The sequence below is a fragment of the Meriones unguiculatus genome, chromosome 3, assembly GCF_030254825.1.
Source record: "Meriones unguiculatus strain TT.TT164.6M chromosome 3, Bangor_MerUng_6.1, whole genome shotgun sequence".
NCBI classification, from domain to species: Eukaryota; Metazoa; Chordata; class Mammalia; order Rodentia; family Muridae; genus Meriones; species Meriones unguiculatus.
In genome coordinates, this window is record NC_083351.1 from 120,941,417 (window position 1) to 120,959,607 (window position 18,191).

The 18,191-nt window shown below is 45.9% G+C and overlaps 1 protein-coding gene across 7 annotated transcripts in view; it reads left to right on the forward strand.

The window, feature by feature from the left end:
- Pdzd2 (PDZ domain containing 2) overlaps window positions 1-18,191 on the forward strand; it is a 350,811-nt gene that overhangs the window by 100,138 nt on the left and 232,482 nt on the right. Inside the window, exon 1 of one of the 7 annotated variants that reach the window (XM_060380440.1) lies at window positions 7,915-8,052. The exons of the other annotated variants lie outside the window; for them this stretch is intronic. The gene's annotated coding sequence lies outside the window, so the exon portion shown is untranslated. Of the gene's footprint in view, window positions 1-7,914; window positions 8,053-18,191 lie in introns of those variants that run through there. 7 annotated transcript variants of the gene reach the window in all.

Sequence of the window (18,191 nt, forward strand, 5' to 3'; positions counted from 1 at the left end):
CAGAGGCTGGGGCAGAACAGAAGCTTCCCAGTGAGAAAGGAAAAGATCCGTTCTCTATGCCTTCTAAAACTTTACTGTGGTCTGATTTGCAGGCCGGCCCTCTTGGGAGAGTAAAAATTCTCTGAAGAATTGGCAGGTGGTTCTCAGAAGAGAATGTGAAGGCTGAGAGTATGGCTCCATGGCATAGCACGTACTTAACATGTGGCAGGCACTACCAGAGAATGGAGGATGGGTAGGCCTGATATTGGAACTCACTGCTAAATCTTTCTAGGAAGAGAATGCTAATCGCTAACCTTGGTGAGAGCAGGCCTGAAGGAAAAGGTTTTTTGGGTTTGTTTTTGTTTTCTTAAGAATTGTTTTAAATTTAAATTATGTAATCTGTGTGTGTCCGCACAAGGATACATAAACATGAGTGCCATGCCTGTGGAAACCAGAAAAGGGTGTCAGATATCTTGGTGCTATCTGGAGAGACAGGCAGTTGTAAGCTGCCTGATGTGGGCACTCCTGAAGGAACTTGTCCTTTGCAGGAACAATTGGTATTCTTAACCACTGAGCCATCTCTCCAGCCTGTAAAGTATTTAAACGTAAATGATTTGTGAGGGAGTTGCTCACAGCACCTTTCACCTTTAGGATGGCACACTTGAAGAGCATCTCTCAGATGGGGCCTGATGATATCCCATTCTAGATGGAGCAGTACAGGAAGGAAAGGGAGTAGTTATTGCTTGACAACTCTTTAGAGAAACTGAACAGTAATGGTTGAAATGTCATCCTTCGTGGGAAGGAACAATTGGGTTGGTGCCTCTAATGTTGAAAGCAGGCACAGTTAGTTGCCTGACAACATATATTTACTGGGCAACTGCATTGCATCCATCTGCTTCCTGGGAGATGCGAAGCAACAAGGAGTTCAGTCCTGGGCATGCTTCAGGGATTCATGACACAAATCTACATGGACAGGGTGATGTGAGGCAGTAGGAAGCCAGCGAGTAAAAGCTGTAAGCAGTAAATAAAGGAGAAGGTGGCCGTGGCTAGGGTTGTTATGAAGACATTTAGGAGAAAGTGAGATATGGGGTGAATGTGACACTGATTGTACCTTGATGGTGTGTAAGCACCCCGGAAAGGCCTCATTCTCCATTTTGTCCACATACATTTCTAAGCCCTTAGTGCTCGGCACAAAGTAGCCACAAAATACACTTTCTGAGAGAAAATGACAGAATAGAAGGGAGTGACAGAGAATTCCAGAAGTGGGCTGTAGCTTTGCGGTGGGGCTGCACCAATTTGGGGGGATAGGATGAGTGGTAAGGCAGTGAGGCTGGGGACGGTTGGTCATACAAGCACGATAGAACAGAAAGGTGAGAACACATGGTAAAGAGCCTTGAATAAAAGAATGGAAAGTTCCAATGTGGTGTTGCAGGTTCTTAATTTAGGAGATAACATGAGAACACAATGGAAGCCACTAAAGATGGAAAAATGGCCACAGCGGCAGAGATTTAGCTCAGATTATCTGCCTAGTGATTGGTGTGGGGGTCAAAGAGCCAAACTCTGCCCTGTGGATTGTTAGCAGTGTGAGCAGAGAAGCATAAGGGATAAGAGAGATGTTCCAAGCCAGGTAGAGTTTGTAGAAGAAAATGAAGGTGAGAGCAAGAATCAGGAGACGTTCAGTATCTTTGCAGAACAGGAAGGCATGTCTGAAAGTCCAGGTTTTGGTCTTATCGTGGTCACGTTAATTAGCAGTGGTGACTGAGTAACCTTCCTGAAGGTAGCTGGAAACAGCATGTTGAAGTTTTGGCGAGAAGCCTTACAAGGGAACAGGGGAGAGGCAAGCCCGGTGGCCTGCACTGGTGCATTCATCCACATGTCTGAACATAGTTGAGATAATGTGGGTCAGCTACAGGGGTGTCGTGGTCTGAAGTTCTACAAAAACTGAAGGCCAAGTTCATAGACAGTAGAATTTACCATGGGAGGGTTTGATTAAGACATTAATTTATGGCCCCAATGCAGCCCAAAGAAGCCAGAGCTAAGGGATCAAGTGTAAGAGCTAAGAGATGTTCTGGAAAATCCCTGAATCAGACTTCTGGGAGTTGAGAGTGCTGGATCAATAGGCACCTGATGAAATTCTGTACACACCGGCCAGGATGTCCCGTTCTCTGCTGTATAGATCTCATGCGTGGTTAAACCTGGTGAAAGAAATCCCACTGAATAGTAATTGGCTCAAGCATTCAGGTTCCACGTGTGGCTTCTTCCTCCCTACAAGTGGCTAGATTAGTTAAGCAATCTTCAAGTTCATGGCAGTAACAGATAACTAAGGTGTTTGGGGCAGCTCTTCTACAGCACCACATCTCATTCCTGTTCAGACAGAGCTGCTGCGTGACTGTCCACTGTACAGTCTCCCGACTTTACATTCGTGAACTAAGCAACAGGATAGACTGACATTCTGTGAAGACCAAATGGAACTGGCGGTGGTAATGTTAGGCTGAGGAGATAACCGTGTTCCGTTGGGCATGTGCTGGACTGAGGTCATCAGCTAAAGGCTGCAACGTGAGTATGGCCAGATCGGGCACTCACAGTTTCCATACCTGACCGTGGGAAACTCCTGCATGGCAGGCATCTGGACTCACTGTGTAGCGTGTAAGAACCCCAGGCGAGGCGAGGCTGTTAAGAGCGTTGTACTTGTATTGTCCTAGCACTGACACTGGGTGGCTCACAACTTCAGCCCTAAGAGCTATGAAGCCTTCTTCTGGGCTTCCCGGGCACCTGAATTCACATACCCATATATATGCACATACCCATATATACACATAATGTACAAATAATAAACATAAATCATAAAAAAAAAAAAGAATCCCAGCCGTTCAAACATCAGCAGTCACCCCTAGCAGGCACAGGCAGAAAGGCAGAGTACTGAAGACAGAGCAGGTATAGCTGAATGAAACAAATTCTCCTGTGGTGCATGTGGTAAAATATATGGAGCATAACATTTATCATTTTAATCTGTACAATCCAGTAGCTTGAAGTAGCTTCACCTTACAGAATTGTCATCCCTATCTGGTTCTAGAACTGTTTCATCATCTGACTAGTGACACACTCCATAGTTATTAAACGGTCTTTCTCCTCTCCACAGCTATTGACAACCACTAATTGGCTATTTGTTCTGTAGATTTGCTTATTTTAAGAACTTCACATCAATGGGCTCATACAACATGTTTGTCTTTCACTTAGCATATAATAGTTCAGCATTCATCCACGTTGTAGTGTATACCAATTATTACATTTCTTTCATGTCAAATAATTCTGTAAGGGCTAGGCTTGTAGCTCAGTTTGTAGAGGGCTTGCCTAGCATGCATTATATAAACTGGGCATTGTGATGCATACTTATAACCCCAGTACCAAAGAGTGGAGGTAGGAAGATCAGAAATGCTGGGTCATCCTCTGCTACATATCAAAATTGATGCCAGGCTGAGTTATAAGACTGACTCGAAAAAGAAAATGCCACTATACACATGTGCAGTATTTTCTTTATCCACTCATTAGCTGACGAATCTGTTGGGTTGTTTCCACCTTCTAGCTATTGTGAATCGTGTAGCTAAGGACTTAGTGTACAAAGCTGTGGCTTTGAACTTGTTTTCCATTCTTTGAGTGTGGAGCCAAGGAATGGAATTACAGGGTTGTGTGGTGATTCTGTTTAACTTCTTCAGCAATTGTCAAGACTTTTCCACAGTGGTGGCACCATGTTACATGCCCTCTAGTGACATGGGAGAGTTTCAGTTTCTCCTCATCCTTGCTGGCATTTATCTTTCTCTAAGAATTTCACTGCCCTGTGCTTCTTCTTTGATGGACAAAGACTGACCCTGGTGGGGGAGCAGCACTAGTCTGAAGACCCAGCTCTGTGATGGTCTAGCAGCCACCATAATGGTGATCAAGGGAGAGGGCTGCCTTCATTCAGGTGCCTCATGTTCAACTTCCCAGTCTTAGCTCACTACCTTGCCAGCTATGCTTCCTGGCCAGCCACTCTATCTCTCATCCAGGTTTCCATCTAAAAGCTTAAGAACCACAAGCAAGAAAAGCGTGTGGATACTCCTTATGCCAGAATAGACCTCTCCTTTCCTTCACTGTGACTAATCAACACCAAATCAATGTTGTCCATCAACTGTGACAGATGCTATGTGTCCCATGGCTGCCAAGGACAACTGGACAAGCCATCAATCAAGAGTTATCAGATGGGAGCTCTAGATGGTATCAGGGCTGGGGAAGAAGGAGATTTTTAAATGGGGCATTAAATTTGAGAACTAACCTAGGCTTCTCTCCAGCTCCATCCTCAAGTGGCAGCTCCTCCAGATGTGTATACTTGGCCTGACACTTACAGGTATTGTCAGCCCCTCTTCTGCCCCTTCCCCACCACTTCTGCTCAGCAATGGCTATGCTTAGAATAATTTGACTTGGAGTCTGGGTGGAGCTCAGCTCAGTGGGCAATTAAGGATGTGACTTTTTAAAAAGAAGCAGCTAGAGGGTATTTGAAATAAGAATGTCTATTTTGTTCAATTAAGAGTAACTGGTACATGAAGACAGTGACCGAAGCATTGTTTTCCTTGTTCTTGGAAGCTGAGGATAGCCTGTAGTTACTCAGCACCAGGATGTCCTCAGCGAGTCCCTTTGTGCCAAGGGCTGCAGCTTTTGACTCTGTGGTCCCAGGCTTGCAGGTTGATGCTTCTTACCTTTACCCACGGCAGTACCCAGCAGGCTGCATGCCATCTCTCTTTCAGTCACATGGTACTGTTCTTAATGGCCATGCACTTTCTTGATTAGAATAGACCAGAAGGAGGAGGACCTCATGAACCTCAACAAAACAACTGACCACAAAGAGCAAATGGTGTTTAGGCGCCACACTGGAAGGAAAGAATTTAGAAGGAAACCACTTTGGCAAATTCTTCATGTAAGTTTTAATGCCATGTGTATGTTCTTAAATATAACTTGAAATTAGGAACACAAAGACTCTGAGAAGCAGAGTCAGGGGCGATGTCAACCATAAAGCAGAGTGGGTAGCTAGAGATGCGCCTCCAGCCCATAGAGACCTCAAGCCAGCCTACACAGACTGAGACATCTTGTGAGAGAATCAGAAACCAGGAAGGAAGCACAGCTCGGACACACACTTAACTAGTCGCATCCAACACATTTGGCTCAAGGTTGAGGTACCCAGTTTTCAGCAGTGCCAAAGCCTATGCAGCTGAAGGAGGCAAGGCAGTCCTCTGATAACAAGACACAAGCTCAGTGTGTCACAGGTCTTGGAGAGCATGACTCCCTGAGCTGTGACCTCAAGCTCTCACTAGATCAAAGACATCAAAATAGGTAAGCTCAGAAGGTATTGTGACTTCCGGGAAGTCTGGCTGTGGGACATCAAAGACAGGAACACCTGTACGCACTAGTGAATGTCAATTCATTTCTTCCCAGGACTCACAGAACCCAGTGTCTTTCCACTCCCCATCGGTGATAGTTAATGTTGATCGTCAACTTGATAGGATCTATAAAATCACTCTTAGTTACTTTTCTATTGCCATGACCAAGGCACCTTATAAAAGGAATTTTTTATTGGGGCTCACAGTTCCAGAGGGTTAAAGTTTATGACCCTAATGGTGGAGAACATTGCAGCAGGCAACAGATATGACGCTGGAGCAGTAGCTGAGAACTTACATCCTGATCCTTAGGAATGAGATGGGGAGAGGAGGAGGAGGAGGAGGAGGAGGAGGAGGAGGAGGAGGAGGAGGAGGAAGGAGGTGGGATGCTAACTGGGAATAGCATGGGCTTTAGAAACCTCAAAGCCCACCCACAGTGCCACACCTCCTTCAATAAAGCCACACCTCCCAATCCTTCCCAAACAGTTCTACCAACTTGGGGCCACGCATTCAAATATATGAGCCTATAGGGGCCATTCTCATTCTAACCACCACAATCACCTAGAAGACCAAGATTTTGGCAGTTCTATGAAGGGGTCTCTAAACTAGGGTAACTGAGGTAGAATCTCAATTACCCAAACTCTGGGTAGCACCATTCCAAACTGAAGACAGACTGAATTTAAAAAGAGTAAGCTGAGGTCTATCATTCGTCTCGTTCTAGTTCTACCTGCAGATGCACTGTTCCAGCTGTACCACATGAACTGCGTGCTCAAACTGGGAGCCAAAACAAACCCTTCTTTGCTGAAGTTGTTTCTGTTGGGAACTTTTCCATAGGATAAGGAAATGATGTAATGGTAATCCGTCACTCATTCCCTTTTGCTACCCGAGGGTCACATTGCTTATGAAGAAGTAGTAATGATACTGACCTCTTCTTTAGTTTATGTATATGTTCTTGTCTGTGGGTGACTGTATGAACATGTATGGCAGTGCCTGTGGAGGCCAGAAGAGGGTGTTGGAGCTGCAGGGACAGGTGGTTGTAGGTGCCTGATGTAGGTGCCAGAGACTGAACTCTAGTCCTCTGTGAGATCATCAAATGCCCTTAACCATTGTATCATCTCCTCAACCCCAAGAAAGAAAGTGGGGTGTGTGGGAAACAACAAAACTGACGCTCTTCCTTTACTTCACTATGGGGATTCTGGCTCACTGTTTCCCAGTTCGGCTTCAGAGTGACACTTTCTTGTCACTGTCCATTCTTGCCCCTCTTCATCTCTGCCTTCCCCTTCCAATGTTTCAGGTGTCAGGCATGGAAAATAAGCCCTGAGGATTGAGGTCATGGGTTGTTTCTCTAGACCGGGTGTCTAAAACTTCTCCTGGAACTGCTGGAATACTTACCTCCAGGAGAGAGGGTAGCTTCAAGTAAATCTCCTTTTGGTTTACACACATCCAGGGAACCAGAAGATTCTGGAAGAAAGCTTTTGTTTCCTCTCAAAAAACTTTACTTTCCCATTGGAAAAAAAAATGAGGTGTGTACATGCATGCATGCATATGTGTTTGTGTGTGTTTGTGTGCTCACATGTGCTCGCATGTGCAAGATGGCTCAGCTGATAAAGGCACTCGCCATGAAGCCTGATGACCTGAGTTTGATCTTCAGGACCCACCTAGTGGATGGATAATAATAATTCCCATAAATTGTCTTCTAGCATTCACATGCATGCCATAACACACAAACATACACCAAATACAAATTCAATAAAAACCTGCACATGTCCACATGCCCATCTGACCCACTTCTCAGACTCATACTCTAGACTGTTGTGCCTCTCTTCATGCTCTGTCATGCATTATTCCAGTGCCCTGGTGTGCTGGTGCCCTATTTCCAGCACATCATTTTGTGGGATTGCCATCATTGCTTCAGCACTGTCGAAAGGAAGCAGATGAAGGCTGGGCTGGTGTCTTCTGCCTCATCACTGATGGCTCTCTCTTCAAGCACCCCTCACTAGAAACATCTGGCCTCCATCCTCGCTACCATATCTCAGGACCGCTGGCCTTCCTGTCACAGTGCGGGAGAGGAAACTACACCTGTTCTTCCACGGTTGCTGCCCTTTCTGACAGTTGGTGGTGGCCGTGTGTCCCTGGAGTTCTCAGTCTCAGCCTTCAATCTTAAATTCCAGAGATACAACAGGAAGAGCACTTTTTTTTTAAGTGAAAGGCTTTAAAAATGATAATCTAACTTATAATGAAGATTAAAAGCAATTTCCTGCCCACCACTGTGGGTTCTTTCTCCTCTTCCCTCCCCTCCTTCCTCTCTCCCTCCATCCTGCTGTATTCTTTAAAAAAAAAAAAAAAATACAGCTTGAGTAAATATGGCCCTGGGGAATAGTGGATGTGAGAAAGCTGTGTAGCCTGGCTGAAAAGCAATTAGTTGTCCTGGAGCAGGCTCCAAGCAAGCAGAGGCACATCCCGGAGGTGAGGAGGCAGCAGTGTGATTTAGTTCTGTGTTGGGTGGCTTGCTGACAGCATGCTGTGTGGCCTGGAGTCGCAGGAGAGGTGGCTGGCAAAGGCAGAGGCCACTGTGTGCCTTTGCAGTGACCCTCTGTCGATGAGTAAGAAAGGGAAGACCAAGGTGGGCTGGGACTGGATGTGTGCCTGATCACTTGGACTTAAAACGGTAAGATTCTGTCTGCTTGAGTTTTGCTGGACACTGCTTTTGTTTAAAATGCAAACAAAAGCAAACTTTGTTAATGGCATTATTTTCCACACCGAGAAACCAGATGTGAACGTCGGAGAGAGGCTGATAGGTAGGTATGGAAAGCTGAGTTTTGTGTGCAAATAAATTTCAGAGGCTCCAGTTTAATAATTGAAGCCTTAAATAGCTTTCTATAGCACAGGACCTCTCAGAGCCTGCCCTCAGAATGATGGCTTCAAGGAGGTATGCAACAGAGCTGTTCTCAAAGGTCTGACAGTAGGAACCCGTCATCCTCATTCAATAAGTCTCTTGTAACATATCTGCTGGGAAAAGTTCTGGTGTTGTCTAACATGATCCTGTTCCCAGATTTTTATTTTCTTCTTCTTTTTCTCTTTCCTTCTCCTTTTTATTTTCCTTCCTTCATTCCTTTCTTTTTAATTGAGGTAGGACTCCATATAGAAGCTAAGAGGATGGAAGAATAGAAGTTGAAGGCTAACCTCAGCTACATAGCAGTTTTAAAGCCAACATTCCTTCCTTCCTTCCTTCCTTCCTTCCTTCCTTCCTTCCTTCCTTCCTTCCTCCTTCCCTCCCTCCCTCCCTCCCTCCCTTCTCTCTCTCTCTCTCTTTCTTTCTTTCTTTCTTTCTTTCTTTCTTTCTTTCTTTCTTTCTTTCCTGTGTGTTTGTTTGGGTCATGGTTTCTCTGTGTAGCCCTGGATTTCCTGGAACTCAACTCTGTACAGCAGACTGGCCTCAAATTCAGAGATCTTCATGCCTCTGCATGAAGTGCTAAGGGTTGAAGGCCTCTGCCACCATACTCAGCTTAATCCATATTCCTTCAGGGGATTTGTCTAAAGTCTCTTAAGCCAACTGCTGTTTTGGCAGTTTCATTTTGTCCAAATTTAAGTAGAGAAATTTCTGACAATTATTTTGTTGTTTGTTGTTGGTGGTGGTGGTACTGTATTTGAAAGCAAGGCAATAAACTGGGAATAAGCAGACCATTGCTCTGGAACTTCTTTTTCAAAAGCTTCTATTTTCACCAATTATTACACCCAAAGGCTTAGCCCAATCAAAGACAAAAGGATAGGGGCAATGACAACTTCATGAAAGCCACACCTAGCCAGGTGTTAGGTCTCTGCACAGGAGCGTCTACAGTACAGGCATCTGGCACCAGTATAGAGTTCAGGTGAAGTGTGCCGGGGCTCCAGAGGCTGGTGAAAGTCAGAGGGAAAGCCAGCAAACAGCCTTCTGCTCAGGGGCCAGGGTGACATCCCAGATGTGAGCGCTTACCTAAGCTAGATGAGGCCTGGGCATTTAGACTAGGGCCATGCTCTAGTTGGTGCTGAATTAAAGGGTAGGACTGAACGGCTCTTCCATCTTTCCCATCTAAAGTCACAGTTGCACCAAAGGTCCTGGTAGTACTAAGTAGGGTCAGGGACCCAGAGGAGCTCTCTGTAGGAAGAAATGGTGGCTGAGGCCCCAATGCATCCTGTGCTTTTCCCACCCTGTCACTGTATTCTTATGTCCATCAATGCTTTCACAGACCCCCTAACAAGGAGATATTGTTTAGCTCATCTTGGTACTGCTTGTGCAGAACACAGCACTATCCCTGAGGTATGGTAAACATTCAGCAGGAGTGACCTATTTACTAGCAGTGCGGACAGGATGAAGTTTGCGCAGGAGCCTTGAGGTGTGTATTTTACATTGCTGTGGGCAATGAAGCCTCTGAGCCCCACTCCACACAGCATTAACATGCTGACCAGTACAGACTGGATATGGTGTGGCTGAACTAGCCTGGCTAGAAGGAAATGCAAATGACTCTCAAGGCTGCAGGTGTATTTCCTTTGAACTTTGTCTGGTAAACACGGAGCTGGCTCTGTTTGCCTCCTTGAGGATGAAAGAGAAGCTCTGAGTCCCATCAGAGTGCCAGAGTTCCAGGCCAACAGTGACATTTCCAAGGTCCTGAGTGACTGTTTCTCAGTTACCACTTGTAATTTGGAGTTTCAGTGTTGGAGAAGGACACAAATCAAACATCGAAAGGTAAATGACCTCCAAGGTAAAAATAGGGGGTAAAGCCAATACCAGCTTAATTTTGACCAATTGCACCAGGGTTCAGTCCAAACTCTGCACTTGGATCTTACTTATATAGCTTTCTTCCTTGTCCTTTAAAACAGTGGGTGTTCTGAGTCACTGAAGATTTGGAAGAGGACAATTAATTTTTAATGTACAATGCAGAGTTTGGAAGTGCGGTGTGGAAGGACTCCAGGCCCAGCCTCGGAGGCCGGAGGAAGAGGTCTTAGGCTATTAGAGGAAGTTTGCAGTCATTTAGTTCATTAATCACATCTTGATTCTTGTTGAACGCTTTTAAACGTGAACTTCCCTCCAAGGGGCCGGATCTGGATTTTGTTATTGTTTTGTTTGGTCCTTCTCTCGAGCTTGGTCTCATGTGTGTCTCCGAGTGAAGCTGTTGTAAACTTGTCAGTTTGGCTTGGTCATTTCACTGAGACTTTTGAGTTCTGGCAGGCGGACGGAGGCCCTTCTTTTCCCAAAGATGAAAAGCATGTCACTGAAAAGTATTGGTTTGAAGAAAAAGCTTTGTGAGTTCTGCATAATCACAAAGAAGGGGAAAGTAGGTCACATTTGGAGCCCATTCTGTTTGTGGAAGCAAAAGAGGATGAAGAAGAAAATGTCAGAGAATTTGGTTTTATCACAGCTTCTTAAGCCGACCGGCTGGTGTCACGGGCACGGGCTCTGGCACCACTGTGTCTCTCACAGGCTTACAGCAAACCTTCCTAAGCCAGGCGCAGAGAGTGTCACACAATGGACACTAATACAGCTGGCTGAATGGGATTCCCTGGGTTTCCCTTCAAGAGGAGTCTCCACTGCCGCTAAGACAGGCTTCTGTATTGAACAAAGGGTCTTGGAGGCTTGTCCGTCTGGGGCAGGAGAACTGGGAGGAGCTGCTGTCCAGGTAACCCCAGACTCCCCTACCCCGATTCCAACATCCCATTCATTGGCTGTTGTTGACTCTCAGGGAGAATCAGGAATTAAGAACAAAATTCTCAAGGAGCTCAGAGTGGACTCTCCCTCCCCTTGATTTTGGGATTAAGGGACTAGAGTAGGCCATCTTGAGGGAGATGCTAAGAGTAAGCAATGATGACCACAGATGAGCCTGCCCCAGACAGAGCTCAGCTGCTTGGAGCACTGTATTCATAGAGGGATCAAAGCACCACACCAGGACAGTTTCGCAGCAGCTTCAGCAAAAGCTGCAGGATTTATCCCTTGTCTTTTTACTTACATTCAGTTATACTTTTTTTTTCATTTTTAATTGCACCTCATATTTATTTATTCATTTATTTATTTGTAGGAGTTGTGGTCTTGAAAATATGTATGCTTCCTTTTTTTTTTTTTTAAGAGTGTGTGACTGAGTCATTAGGGAGGCCAGCTATTTTTGGAAACACTGCAGTGATGCAATTTGTAAAAGGAAGAATCCTTTGGTTGTGCAAATAAGCAGGATCTTATGTTATGCCTGGGGATAAATCTAACCTATTTGCTGTTTATAAGTGGAGAACCTTCGTGACACGCTATAGTTCTATGGCTCTGCATCTGACAAAAGAGGAAACAGTGCTGCAGGATCTCTCTGTTACTGTGTTACATATAACTGCTGAGAGCTCTGTGGGGGTCTCAGGCTGTGCGTATGCTGCAGTGTGTCCTCTGGTTTATCCTGCACATAGCTGTCTGTCATCCCTAAACTCATCATCAGCATCATTTGCAACCTCGAGCCTGTGCACGCTACTCCAGGGGCATGGAAGTGATTAGACTGTTACATTGTAGGCTCACGGGGATGGAAGTGTTGGCAGGTTCCAGGGCCACCAGAGTTGATGTGAATTTGCACGGTGTGGAGACATGGAGGATGTGGAGTTAAGTGAGAAGGCCTGGCAGCTCTGCTGTTGGACTGGCCAGGGTACACAGACAGGAAATCTTATTTAACAAGTGGGCGAGTGCAGGTAGTGGGGCCAGCTCCAAAATTGAAAACTGTTACATCATTTCCTCACCACGAAGATCAAGGGCAGTGGTAAACAAAATAAAAGGGCGAGAAGAACGTTCCTCCAGGCCAAGGTCAGTTATTTGCCAAGATAGAAAGGACAGTTGAAACGGGATGGGGGAGAACAAGGGTTAAAATCAGCAGTTCTCAACTGTGGGTCATGACCCCTTTGAGAGGTCAAAACCCTTTTTGTAGGGGTCACCTACGACTGTTGGAGAACACAGATATTTATATTCTAATTCATAACAGTAGCAAAATTATAGTTATGAAAATAATTTTATGGTTGGGGGTCACCTCAGCAGGAGGAGCTGTATTAAAGGGTCACGGCATTAGGAAGGTTGAGAACCACTGGTTTTAAGGAAGGCTGTTTCGTCACTCCTTGTCTGTGTGATCTTTGCAGCCACCACTTTGCCTCAAGCTTTTCAATCCCTTCGTAAGGAGGTTAGAGTCTGTAGATATCTCTCAAATGTACTATTTTTAAGGCACTAGAACCCGTTCTTAAGGATCCCATTGACAAAGAAGCCCACTGTGTAAATCAGTGAAGCTGCTGGCACTGGGAAGGCGTGGGGCGGGGACAGGAGCCTCAAACTCCTTGGTTTCTGAATTAAGGTGAATTTTCGACATCACAGGAACAACACTGGCAGATACTGAGTTGGACACTGTGTTAGAACCTTGCCTACCTCAGCAGACTGGCAAACAAGCCTTTGGAATTGGTGTTTGCCCTTTTTCATAGTTTCCTAGATGCATTTTCTCAACAGGTCCCATCTGGGCTTTCAGAATCCTCATACCTGCAAAGAGTCCGGCCTCTTTGTCAGTTACCAACGAAGCAGGGCAGCCACATAACCACCACAGAGAGCCGGCCCTGTACTGCAGACAAATGAGCTGCCCACGGGCTGCTTCAGAACGCTGAATGCTGACAAGTCTTCTTGTCCAGCTCCATCATGTTCAGAAACATGGAGGTATCAGGTGGCCTTGAGATTTCATCTCAGGTGAGAGAGTGAGACCCACTGTGTAGCAACACAGCCATAATGCCAGCGTTCACCATACACTCTCATAAGGAATCTGTAGGAAGTAGAGGAAAAGGGAGGGAAGACTTTCACCTCTCTTCCTGCAGAGACCATAAGCCGTCAAAAGCAAGTCGAGCTGGGGTTAGTAGCCTTTCCTTTGGTCACGAAGATTGTCTTGGCCTTAATGGATCACAGGACACCAGGATCTCACCTAATTCTAACTACACAGTGGCAAAGTTGAGGTCTCATGGAGCACTCTGAAATTTGCCACACCAGGTGGCACAAGGCCCTGTCCCCGGTTATTCAAGAGGCTGGGACAGGAGGGTCTGGCTGAGGAGCTAGCTCAGTGGTGGAGCACTTGCCCAGCATGTGTGAGGCCTGAGGTAGTCTGCTCCCCTAAAAGAAACAGAACTCTGAAACTCAGTATTAAGGGCTGGGTGCTTGTCCCAGCTCTGCTCCTCGAGCCATGGCTTTGGATAAGTCAGGGTTCTGGGCCTGCGTTTACATGTGTGTTAGTGGCGAGCACATCTAACCATAGGTACAGCGAGAATGTTGGAGTTAAGGTGCCGAGAGTAGTTATCAGCTAGACAAACAGCAGGCAAGGCCAGGCTGCTGTGAGGGATGGGGGTGGGGCAGGGGAGACATGGCTAGGGCTATGGGATTGTCTGTGCTGAGAATCCTGTTTTGCTCCGTAGCTTCTGGTTAAATCCCTACTAGCAGCTCTGTCCAGGCAGAGGGCCACCAGTGAGCCCCCCTCAGCTGCTGAGCCTTCTGAGCCTGCTGGGGCTCTGAGTGCCTGGAGCCTAGAGTCTGTTCACCTGCTCTCCTTACCCTGACACCCAGAGTTCTTATATTTTAAAGGAGTTTAAATTTTTTTCTTAGATATGTTGTAAATGGAGGGGAGGGGAAGAGGTATGTGCACATGTGAGGGCAGGTGCCAACAAAGCCCAGAAAGAGGCGTGTGGTAACCTGGAGCCAGAGTTACAGGTGTTTCTGAACCACCTGATGTGGGTGCTAGAAACTGAACTCAGGTCCTCTGGAAGAGCAGCGAATGCTCAGCTGGTGAGCAGCCATTTTTTCTAGCCTGACATCTGGCATCCTGCCTTATGGTGCATGAGCAGTTGGGATTTCAGCGCTACCCTACTCAGAAATGAAATCCTGGGAGGTGGCAGGGCATGGTGGCACAAGGCAAATGAAGATGGGCTTCTGAGTCGAAGGCCAGCCCAGTCTACACAGCAAGCTCCAGGCTAGCCAGGACTAGCTAGTGAGACCTTGTCTCAAAACAAAACAAAATGTGGAAAGCAGGGCAGCAAGAGACTGAAGGAAGAACAGGCAGGAAAGGTGTGAGTCACAGACCTGGAGAAAGAAAGAACGCATCTTTACAGAGATTGATCTTTCTCCTTCTCTCAGCAGAACCCTCCTTCTCTCCCTTTCCCCTCCCGTTCTCTGTCCCCCCTCCCCTTCCCCTCCCCTTCTCTGCCCCTCCCCTTCTCTCAAGCTTCACTTTCTCTCCTCCAGACTAAGCAATGTGGCTGGCTGCTGAGCCCCAGTGATCCTCCTGTCTCCACTTACCCAGGGCACAGAGGTATACCAATACACCCATTCTTTTAACATGGACGTTGGGAACTGAACTCGGGGCCCCATGCTGTTGAAGCAAGTTTACTGAGCTGTGCTCTGGCTCAGAGCATTAGCTCCTATTCAAAGAATGCACAAACCTGTAGGAAAAATACAGTAGATTTAACAGAAGCACTTGTTGGTCTCACCTCCCAGAGCTAATGTTTTAGCTGTTTTGTTTGCTTCCTGACTTTTTCATACACATCAAAATTCATACACATAGACATTTGAAAATGGAAAAGGGAACTCCTTGGCTGTGTGCTGTTAGGTGTTTTAACAAGTGGTGGTGCTCAGGGCCTCCTGACTCAAACCGTTTGCCAGTCTCTCCAGTGTAAAGACCCCCACTGCCGCTGATTTCAGACTACCAAAAAATGATGTCAACCAGCTTGGAAGCTTCCTGCAAATTTCACAGTCAGCTCTTGAGAATCAGCAGGAGCCAACTCCAGCACGCTGCCAACTAAATTCTCCTTTCTAATTAGCCTTCCTCTCTTGCAAAAAAGCTTTGTGTCTAAACTTTGAAAGTTGTCTTTTGCAAATTACTCTCTTTTTTTTAACAGTAAAAATTACTTCTTTTTTTTTGGGAAGTTTGGGACTGTGTCATATTCTATTCAAATGAGTGTAAATATATTTTAATCAGAACGGGAGTATTTTTCATGTTCCATTCCATAGATCTTTGCATGTGTGGGGAAGGACCTACACTTTTTTTTATTAGGTAGTTGTAGTAGAAATATAGTTTAAAACAAAACAAACAACAGATAGACGTGTTCAAACAAGAGAGAATGGTGGCATGGAACTAATGCTTGGACCCATTTTCCGAGGATACAGGTGCAATGGAAACTTGGGTCCATTACCTGAGGCTTTGTGACTTATGAAAGACACTTCTCCTTCATGGCTACTTCTCTTTAGCCCAAGCATGTCAGTTGTCCCTAATTTCCCTGGCTTTCTGAGGGGATCTGTCCCCCTCTGGTTCATTTAGTAAGACCAGGGCTACAACTGTTGGCCTAAGCTGAGCCTCCTAATCAGATCCTAGCCAAGTGGGAGCTAGAGGTGGGAATTGGAAGAGGGAGTAGAGCACTCACTCACAGAGCAGCAGTGGGAAGAGTCATCTCCTCTTGGCTCCACTGTGAGCTGTTGGCCTTAACGAAGCTGGTGGACTAGCTTCTTTGTGGGTCTTCGATGAGGTGGAGAAGTCACTGATGCCAGAGGTCTCCCATGCCGGGCTTTTAATTGGCCTCTGTGAGCTGAGTGGTGTGTGGGCCCCTGATAACAAGCCTGGCTCTCCCGTCGTGGGAATACTCATACAGGAGTGGCTGACTCAAGCCTCATAAATGTAGGGAGCAGCATGTCCTGGACTGGCATTAGGGAGAGGGTGGTCCACTGCCACATAAAGAAGGAAGACTTGGTCGTCCAATAGGCTAGTCAGTGTGTGAGGCCCTGCTAGCCTCTGCTATCATGGCCAATGTGCACAGACACAAGAAGGCAAAATTCGGATTTCCGGGGTTTCAGAGAAAGGGCTGAGGCAGCATGGGTAGGGGCCCTCTCGACTGTGTGAAGCCTCAGGTCTCTCAGTACCCTGGATCACCTTAGACTGATTTGCCTTGTCTTCTTTTCCACCAAACTAATCTAAGAGATCACCAAATGACTGGTCAACATAGTAATCCTTGAGAGGCCCACACCCACTCTAATGTGCCTATGATCAAATGTATATGAAAATACTTTCCTCTCTCTCTCTTTCTCCCTCTCTCTTTCTCTCTCTCTCTCTGTGTGTGTGTGTGTGTGTGTATGTATGTATGTATGTATGTATGTGTGATCATGTATGTGCTTACCCATTTGTGTGTGTGGCAACCAGTAATCAACTTTGGATATCTTCTACTATTAATATCTATGTTGCTTTTTGTTGTTGTTACTATAATTTGAGACTGGGCTTCTCATTGATCCTGGAGTTCACCATTTCAGTCAGATTTGCTGGCCGGCCAGCCAGTGCTGGGGTTGGATTTTCCATGAGTGCTGGGGATTTGAACTCAGGCTCTCATACTTACACAGCAAGCGCTTTACCCACTGGAGAAGCTCCCCATTTTCTTAGTAAACTCCAGCTTTCTTTCAAAAGAGAAAAAGAAGGAACTGCAGAGATGGCTTAACAGTCCTGAACACTGGGTGCTCTTCCGGAGGACTCAGGTTCAGATCCCGGCACCCACATTGCAGCTAAAAAATAAATAAATAAATAAATAAATAAATAAATAAATAAATCTGTAATTCTAGTTCCAGGGGAATCCCACACCCTCTTATGGTCTCTGGGGGAACCAGGCACACATATGGTGCACAGACAATGCATGCACAAGCAAAACTTGCCATACACATTAAGAGAGAGCGAGAAAGAGAGAGAGAACGAGAGAGAGAGAGAGAGAGAGAGAGAGAGAGAGAGAGAGAGAGAGGGAGAGAACAAAGAATGGGGAGCTGCTCAATGCTCAGGAAAGCTACCCTTTCTCACCCTTAGCTTAGAGGTGTGTCCCCTGACCCCTGAAGCTAGTCCTGCCAGCAGGCCCATGGCTGTCTGGTCTGACTTCATAATGGCATCCTGCTGGACTCCCAGACACTACTCTTTTGAGTCACTGAAGTAATACATGTTCACTTGCATCTAGAAGATCCAGAAACATAACATGAAAATCTACTGATAAACTCCACTTAAGTGGAAAACTACATTAGTAAGTATCGTTCAGAGAGATGGCTTATGCTTTTAAACAAAATTGAGACATAGCCAAAGCTGCCTGTTCATAGAGTGAAAGTTTCCCTTATCGATGCTTTTCTAAGACAAAAGCCCGAATTTGGTTGTGCCGGTCTCTTGTCTACATAAGGGCAGTTAACTACAAGTATGCCCTGTCCTACCTAACTCTTCATAGCAGCAGACCCTTCCCACTCCCTCAGCCAGCCTTTCTTATTTGGTGCATGAATGCACTGTCCACAGGCTCACCCTAAGAATCTCGCACCCTCAGCTCCTGCAGTGACTCCATTCTCCACATCATGTATTTCATCCTGTGAGATTCTTTTACTATACACATTTAAAAAAAATACATTTATCTTATGATGTCCTTTATGTACATGGGCACTTTGCCTGCATATATGCCTACACACCAGAAGCCATCAGATCCTAACATAGATGGTTGTAAGCCATCATGTGGTTGTTGCACGTTAAACTTGGGACCCCTGGAAGAGCAGTCAATGTTCTTAACTGCTGAGCCATCTCTCCAGCCCCCAAGTTATACATTCTTTATGTGCGTGTAGGTAGGAAAACAGGTATCTCCTTGTGGTCATGCCTGGCACAAGGTAGTAGGCACCCAGCAAATATTTATAGGGTGATTTGGACTTCATTTGGTATGTCTGTTTTCATCCCCGTGCCTGCTGTGCGTGTTTGTTTTTATAAGTGTCCATGATTAATCACTATTATTTTCCTGTCTTCCTTT